Source organism: Microtus ochrogaster, chromosome 10 (assembly GCF_000317375.1).
Source record: "Microtus ochrogaster isolate Prairie Vole_2 chromosome 10, MicOch1.0, whole genome shotgun sequence".
NCBI lineage: Eukaryota > Metazoa > Chordata > Mammalia > Rodentia > Cricetidae > Microtus > Microtus ochrogaster.
In genome coordinates, this window is record NC_022016.1 from 56,091,590 (window position 1) to 56,100,626 (window position 9,037).

At 46.1% G+C, this 9,037-nt stretch overlaps 1 protein-coding gene across 1 annotated transcript in view; it reads right to left on the reverse strand.

Annotated features, from left to right (window-relative positions):
- The window catches only part of LOC101999605 (CUB and sushi domain-containing protein 2), a 514,736-nt gene that overhangs the window by 18,959 nt on the left and 486,740 nt on the right, over positions 1 to 9,037 (reverse strand). The window lies entirely within an intron of this gene.

The window sequence follows — 9,037 nt, forward strand, 5'->3', positions numbered from 1 at the left end:
CCTCGGACTGGTGTTCTTAAAGGATTTGTCTACCTGAAATATATCTCAGCACATGCTATATCAAACCAGCAGTATTTGCATCTAATAGAATCTAAGAAGCGTTCAGTGATGTCACTGGCCTGGGGGTAGGGTGGGGAGGAGCGTGGCTGAGGACTCCTTCCACAGACTAGCCCTCTAAATCTCCCAGCAGCTGACCCTGCAGTGTGACTCCTGAGAGGTTGCTAGATAATAAGGTAAAGTTACTTCCCCAAGATCCTGCAGGAAATAAATGGCGCAGGCAGGATTTAAATCCAGGTCTGGCTGCTCCCAAGCCCAAGACTTCCCACTGGCCACAGCCCAGCCTCTTCACCCTGTGTGCATCTTCTCAGCTGACCTCGGTGGATTTTCCAAACTGTAGTCTAGCCATTGGGGTGGAGACTGGATGGTGCCTGGGTGCAGAACGGTCTGTGAGTGACTCTAATGGTTTCTATTACCTATATGGCTGAGTGCTATTGATCGCTCTTAGTGTTGCTGTGGCAGCCGCAGCAACGACTGTTTCTGAAACCTCTACATTCCCAGCTATGTCTTTTTTTTTTTAAAAAAAATTGTATAATGTCATTAAAAACCCAGGGGTTTTCTATGAAAACAGTAGGAAGAAAATGAAATGTATCCATTGTCTTCTCAGACGTAGCTCTGTTAACCGTGTGCCACGGCTTCTTTGGGCATTTGTTCCCGGCATAGCTCAGGGGTTTTCTGTTAGTAGCGCCGCATCATCCGGTATGCACCCAGCGCTGTGCCTTGCCAGTTGCTATTATATCAGAAGAGATTTCCCATACAATAAAATTTCTTCAAGAGTCAGATGAAATGACTTTGTGAAATCTAATCATATAGATTTACTGAATGTATTTCAGATGCGCTCGTGGTGATAATTGAGTTTCTTGAGTTTTTCTGTTGAAAACTGTGACAAAATTATGTATCTCTCCATCTACATCACATGTGTCTAGGTTTTATTTTTATTTTTAAGACAAGGTTTCTCTGTAGCTTTGGAGCCTGTCCTGGAACTCACTCTGCAGACCAGGCTGGCCTTGAGCTCACAGAGATCCGCCTGCCTCTGCCTCCTGAGGGCTGGGATTAAAAGGCGTGTGCCACCACCTGGTTCTGGATTTTTTAAATCCAGTCCTGATCTCAGACTCACTGTGCAGCCAAGGATGAGCCTGAGTTCTTGATCCTCTGCCTCCACCTCTCTAGTGCTGGGATTTCAGGTGTGCATCAGCATACCTGGGTTCACCGTATCTTTTGCATTTTTTTAAAATTCTTCTTTCTTTTCTCTCTGCTGATTCTTTTAAACTAGAAATAATTAGAGTGCATATCCTTTATAAAGCATGCAGACAATCCTTGTCAGATGTCAGTAACCTTTTCCTGGACATTTATGCTGACGCAGACCTCTTAATCAATACTTTAAAAAAGGAAAAGATTGTACTGAGTTGGACATCGAAGTCTGAAAGGAAATTAAAATAATAAAAAACTATGTGTGTATATTCATCAAGCTACTACAATAGAAGCTGGGGACTTTAAAACATCAGTTCAGGATTACCTACAATTAACATGGCTATAAGGATGGCGTAGGATGTTGATAGGGAAGCTGTATCCTGGGAATCACAGCCACAGTGTGTTATGGATGACTTTCTAGCATGGGCGGGGGGGGGGGCTCTATATGGCAGTCACAATGGGGAACGTGTTCAGGACAGGTGTGCAGTGTGACACCTTCCTGAGACCGCAGCATCTCAGACACCAACTGAGGAAGGACGGCAACTGGGGACTTCGTCTGTGCCTGGTTTTATGTCAAATGTTGTATTGCATTGGGGAGTCTAACTTTAAATGTTTATACAAATGTGTTGGCTCACAAGTGCCATATTGAAAGAGATACAAGCTTTAGCAGTGAGTGTGTCAACACTTGAGGGGCCCCCTTGAGGTACCCGAGTGGCTTTCAGCTTGGTTTAACAACAGAACAATGTCTGCCCTTGTGGATTTGCACTGTCAGCAGACCGTAGCCGCTGTGGCACAGGGCACCATCTTCCTCCGTTCAGGGCAGTTCATTGAGATTACCTGTGGGGTTCATCTTGTTCAGAACTGTGTGGGGGCTGGAGATGCGAGAGCCCACGAAGTTCTTGCTCATTTAGAATATCAACCCACTGTGGGCAGATCATCAACTGACTTGATGAACAAACACCCAGTACTTCATTTCCTTTTGTCTGTGGCAGTGTGTGTGTGCACACGAACAGTTGTGTGCGTGCGTGTGCATGCAGAGGTCAGAGTTCAGTGTTGGGTGTCTTCCTCAGTTGATGCTCTCCACTTTATTTATTTATTTATTTAGAGACAGCATCTTGCTGTGGGGCAATGCTCTTGTACCCTGTAAAGATTTGTCACTTGTATTGGTTTAATAAAACACTGATTGGCTAGTAGCCAGGCAGGAAGTATAGGTAGGGAGACCAGAATAGGAGAATTCTGAGCAGAGGAAAAGCTCAGTCTGCTGTCCTCACTCAGATGCAGAGGAAGCAAGATGAGAATGCCTCGCTGATAAAAAGTATCAAGTCACGTGGCTAACACAGACAAGAATTATGGGCTAATTTAAGATGCAAGAATTAGTTAACAAGAAGCCTGAGCTAATAGGCCAACCAGTTTATAATTAATGTAGGCCTCTGTGTGTTTCTTTGGGACTGAATGTCTGTAGGACTGGATGAGACAGAAACCACTGTCATCAGTGCCTCTTTCTTAACCTGGAGCTCACTGACAGGTACCTCTGAGAATTTGCCTGTCTCTATGTCCCCATCCACCACCATGGGGTTACAGCAAATGTCACCCCCCTCAGCTGTCACATGAGTGCAGGGGTCTGAAGTCAGATCCTTAAGCTTGTGCAGAAAGCATTTTACTCACGGAACCATCTCCTCAACGACCCTTGATTATTTTTAGTTTTTCATATGCTAATAAGTTTTATATGCTATTAATTTGCTTTTCTCTTTTTAATTGTTCATTCACATCCTTTGTCCCTGCTTTTCTTATGGAACTGAAGGACTCTCTGAATGCTGGAGCTTGACCTTGGCTTGTCAATTCTATGCACATAGTTTATCATTTGTTTCATTTTAATCGTGTCATTTTTCAATTTCTAGAGATATGAAAATCTTATTTAGTCAGCTGTCATTTTCTTTAACAGGTTAAAAAAATTGATCTCTTCTGAGCCTCATCCCTGCTTCTAAGGCATGACCAAATTTGCTAGAAAAAAACAAAATCAATACACGGAATTATACCCTAAGTACAGCTTTCAGAGCTTGCATTCTGTGGTTATCAGGGGATATCTCATTGAGTTGCATTTTTAAATATTATAAAGTTTTTTGTGCCACATAGTAAGCTTGCGGAATGCCGACAAGAAGCAAACAAAAGTTCCTGAAATAAAAACAAACAAGCAAATCACTAACCAAAACTAACAGCCAACAAACAAAAAAAAACCTGTCACACTTGGTGGCACACACCTTTAATCCCAGCACTTCAGAGGCAGAGGTGGTCGGATCACTGTGAGATCAGGACCAGACTATACATAGGGAGCTACAGGCCAAGGCTACTGAATGTCTTCTTTTTTCTTGTTTTGAATTCTGTTTTTGTATTGCTGTTGTTGTCCTCATGTTTGCCAAAGATGTCACTGATCACTTGTCTATTTTTGTCCTAAGGTCACACTTATGTAGCCCAGGCTGGTCTTGAGTTTGCAGACTTCCTGCTTTAGCCTGCCATGTATGAACACCCTTTTATTTTTAAACGGTTAAGAAGCTGCCATAGAAAATCAGAGTTGGAGCCTGGTCTACAGAGTGAGTTCCAGGACTGCTGCTCGTCAGAGAACTGTACTTCAATAGATTTACACACTGAAGAATAACGGATTTTTTTTTTCGAGACAGGGTTTCTCTGTGGTTTTGGAGCCTGTCCTGGAACTAGCTCTTGTAGACCAGGCTGGTCTCGAACTCACAGAGATCCGCCTGCCTCTGCCTCCTGAGTGCTGGGATTAAAGGCGTGCGCCACCACCGCCCGTTTACAATGGCTTTTTTTTTTTTTACAGATTTTTTAAAAATCTACTGTTTCATCTTATTCTGTGTTTTCTCTATTTGCTCCTAAATGGTCTCCTCTGCAGTAGACTTTTTACTTGGGATTATGCCGCACTTGCCTCTTTGCTTGTGGTGATCTGGAAGTGCTGTGCTGGCTGCATTTAATACCCGAAGCCCGTATTTCTCTAACCATCCAAGTCAACAGTTGAATGATTCCTACTGATTTTGCCATCCCCAGGAAAAGGGCATCCTCCTGTCTCTCCCTCTGCCTATGGGCATGTTCACTGACAGAGAGACCACTGGTACCCTTTCACCAGCACTGGCATTTCTGTATTCTGCTTTGCAGAAAACTTCCCCGTCATTTCTTAGGCAAAACCCTTGCTTAGCTGGGATCAGTGCATCCCACTTGCTCTTTTACATATGGTTGGCTCATGTCTCCTTGGGTGACCTTGGAGTGATGATTTAAGCTGAGACAATAGCAGTATTGTCTTTAAATCTCTGAGTCTCTGCAAAGAACAGCCGCATCCCTTGGCGTATGAGGAAGCTTTCTCCCTTCTCATCATCTACAGCAGGGGGTTCTCAACCTTCAACCCTGCAACCCTTCAAAATGGTTCCTCATGTGGTGACCCCCAACCCCAAAATGATTCTGCTGCTACTTCATAACTGTAATTTTGTTATTGTTATGAATTATAATGTAAACATCTGATATGCAGGACATCTGACATGTGACCCCAAACAGGTTGAGATCTACGATATGTAATCTTTGGGGTGGAGAGATGGTTCAGTCGGTGAGGAGGGCTTGATGTGCAGGCATGAGGACCAGAGCTTGGATCTTGGCACTGACATAACAACTGGGGCCTGGTCTTGTGCATGCCTGCAACCCCGGCACAGAATGAGGCAGACAGGAACATTGCTGGGGCCTGGTCTTGTGCATGCCTGCAGCCCCGACACAGAACTGGGGGAGACAGGAAGAGCGCTGAGGCTTATGGGCTATTAGCCTAGCCACAAACATGAACTCCAGATTCAAGGAGAGTTCCTACCTTGAATGAATATATGGGAACTGACCTGTGCACACGCCTGCATGCAGACATGGGTCTCGGTCTCTCTCTCTCTCTCTCTCTCTCTCTCTCTCTCTCTCTCTCTCTCTCTCCCTCTCTCTGTCTCCTTTTATTTTCTTCCATTTAATGCTAAAAATTAGTCTGAGAACTGCCTGGTTTGGGTTCCTTTGAAGCTACTTTTCTCACCCCAGATTCGAGGTCTTATCACTTGAAAACACTGCCGGGCTATTCCCCCTCCAGATATGCGGTCAGTCCTTTGATTCTCCGCATCGGCCTTTGCTTCATCTCAGAGGTCATTTATTTCTGTTCCGCCCACTTCTCTTCCTGCATGCTGGCTCTCTGTCCACTGTGTGCCCTGCTGCCCGTTCTCATCATAGCCAAGCCCTTACCCTCTTTGTCCTGCAGCCATTTTCAGCTCTATTCGCCTTCCCCTCAATCACTCCTCTACAGAGCAATTCTGCCCTGCTCTGATTCTCCTGCCGACTTAAATCGTGCCATTGCGTTCTTCAGTCCTCATTCTTGTGATTTAGCTCCCCGTGAAAATAAAAGTCTTAATTTGAAGTAGTCATAGACGTATGAGAGGGCTGGGGACATAAGCTTGGTTGGAAGAGTGCTCGCCTACCATGCCCGAAGGCCTGAGTCCTCCTATTCCTCTGCCTCCCAGCATGGAGCAAAACTGTGTGGTGGCACAGACCTGTAATTCCACCACTTGGGAATTGGAGGCAGGAGGATTGGTTACAGGTTCACATAGGTTCAGTGCCATCCTTGGCTACAGGGTGAGTGCAAAACCAAACTAAACCAAAACCAAGGCTATGATTAAAATTAGGAGCACAGCGCAGCCCCTAATCCTTTTGATTTTTGAAATATTTATGAATATTCAAAACAGCAGGCCCGAACCAGAATGCTTTGGTATCTACTTCCTGAACAAGCAGAGGCTCCTGTGTAACCACAACAGCTGTGAGCATCTGGAAACGCACACAAATCTACAACTGCCTTCCAGTCGTCACATCAGGTGCAAGTTCTCCGAGCTGGGGCTGAGGTGAGGGCCGGTGATCTTTCTCAGCACACACAGCAGGCAGGTGCCATACCACAGCCACAGAGGGAGCAAACTTCCCTGCTTGTGTTAGTTATCTGTCTTGAAAAAAATGCTTGACAAACGCAACTCGAGGAAGGAGGGCTTAGTTTAGGATCATGATTTGAAGGTGCGGTCCATCGTGGCGGGGGAGGCATGGCGGCAAGGGATTGAGGCGACTGGTCACATTGCGTCCTCAATCACAATGCAGAGAGAGATAAATGCCTGTGGCTCCTCCATTTTTGTACAGTTCAGGCTCCCAGCCTACAGGATGGTACCACTCACATTTTAGAGCGTATTTTCCCACGCAATCAACCTTCTCTTAGAAGCCCCTTCATAGGCTGATAGTCTCCAGGTGGCAGTCATTACTGTGAGTACTGGCAAAAGCCTGAGCAGAGAGAGGACTGTGGCTCAGAATGGCCACTACAAGAGACCTGGTGTCTCCTTTAACGTGGAACAGTCCAAAGCCTTCCCCTGACCTTCATGGCTTTTTGGCACTTTGGATGGTCACGTGTGGTGAACTGAGGCCTGACAAAGCTCCTGCTGAAGTATATCCGGTCAAGCTTCTTTGGACCATCATTGAAGCGAGGCTCTTTTGATTGAAGCATTATCGCCTTGCTGCTCCATTGCCGCCAATGCCTCCTGCAATCCCTTGGTTAAGGTGGCATGCTCCAGCTTTTCCATTCCCCTTTGTAATTACCAGCCCAGGGGATGACTTGCAACTATGTAAGCATCTCGTCCTTAAACAACTTTCAATTTGCTTCTGTCTGTTTTGTTTGACAGATTACTTACTATTTGCTGCTATTATTAATGACTCTGCTTTTCAAGTTATCTCCAACATGGCCAGCAGGTGTCCCTTCAAGCCAGTTTCTATGTCTTTCTGACTCATCCCCGTCATTCCCTGGCCATTTCCTTATTTCAGGTCTAAGATGCTTTCGGCTTGGCTTGTGTCCTCTCTGCCCCAGCCCTGGGATTGACTGTTTCTTCATGGACCCTGGTCCTCTTAGTAGAAAATGTTATTTAGAAACTAAGACCCAGTCCTAGATGCTCTCACTGCTCCCAGAAATGCCGCTCACAACCTCTAGGTGGCAGAGCTGAGGAATCTAAGCATGCATGTACACACACGTCTCTAGATGGACACACGCGCACACACACTCACACCGCAAGGGATGGTCTCAGAGTGATGGTGCCAGTTTGGATCCAACAGCGACAGCTGCATTCCGACCTTTGCTCTCCCTTCCTGTGTAATTGTGGCAGGCGTCCTCTAGTCTGAGAAGCCAGCCTTCTAGTGTCCTTTCCTCAGCTGACGAGCCACTGTGTGGAAATGAGTTCCCATATTATTGTCACCTTTCCTCCACGCCATCTAGACTTATCTTCTGTATGGACATGTTCGCGCTCTGTCTCCTCATCTGTCCCTGTGTCTGACACCAAGTGCCTATTCCCTCCCCTTCAGATACCACTCATCCATCACCAAGGGTGTCAACTGCCTCTGTCTCCGTGTGCCCCCTACCCCTGTCACCCTGGCTGAAGCCACAGTAGTTCTCATTCCCTCTCCTCCCTGGCAGGTGTAGACACCATTGTCCCATTTACTGTCTCAGCGTCTCGCCTTTTATTTGAAGCCCACGCTATCTATATACTTCATGCTGGAGGGAGATGCTTCTCCCAGCTCTGCTTATTCCTACACTGCTTCAAGGACATTTTCTCTGCTACTCAAATCCATTTTCTCCTTTTGAAAACATGTCACAGAGCCATTTCATAAGTCTCCCTGAGGTATCTTTCCTTCCTGCTTATTGATGCTTACATGAAAACAAAGCTAGCAAGGTGCTGCTTAGCTATGGAAAGGTGAGCACTGTCCCCCTCCCCGCCACACACACACACACACACACACGCACACGCACACGCACACGCACACGCACACACACACACACACACGCCCCTTCCCTCCTCACTCTTCAGTTGCCGTCCCAAAGCACCAGCTTGCCACAGTGACTCCAGAGGAAGTAGGGCTCCCCTCCATCCCACCTACCATTTAGCCACTCACTTGCCTCTTGCCCAGCCTGTGCTAGCGACCACAAAGGATTTGCTGCTGCTATCTTCTCTCCCTGGAGGGAGCAAGGTCCCTGGGGAGTTGGCATTTTATAGGGCAGGAGCATGCGTAGTCAATGGGAATGCCAAAGGAGACTCATCAACCGTAAAAAAGTGGAATGGCATTTGATGAGTCCACCAGATTGGTCAAAATGGTAAGAGCTTAGTTGATGTGGGATGTCCTTCTGTATATGTGTTGCTTTTATTGTTAATTTTATTTAATGAATAAAGCTGTTTTGGCTATTGGCTTAGAAGCGTAAAGCCAGGTGAGACATCCAAGCAGAGACAGAGGAGGAAAGAAGGCAGAGTCAGACAGATGCCAAGTAGCTGCCAAAGGAGAAAGACACCATAACCTTACTGGTAAGCCACAGCCTCGTGGAGATACACAGATTAATAAAAATGGGCTAAGATGCAAGAGCTAGCTAGGAATATGCCTAAGTCATTGGCCAGTGTTGTAATTAATTTAGTGTCTGCGTGATTATTCAGGTCTGGGCAGCTGGTAAACGAAAGAGCAGCCTCCATTTACACTTAGTGTTTGTGAGGGTGCTGGACATGAAGAGTGAACCCTCTGCTTTTGATTATAACTTTGTTATAATCACTTTGTAAGACACATTTTACAGCCAGGCAGTGGTGGCTCACGCCTTTGATCCCAGCATTTGGGAGGCAGAAATGGATGGATCTCTGTGAGTTCAAAGCCAGCCTGGTCTACAGAGCCAGTTCCAGGACAGTCAGAGGTACACAGAGAAACACTGTCT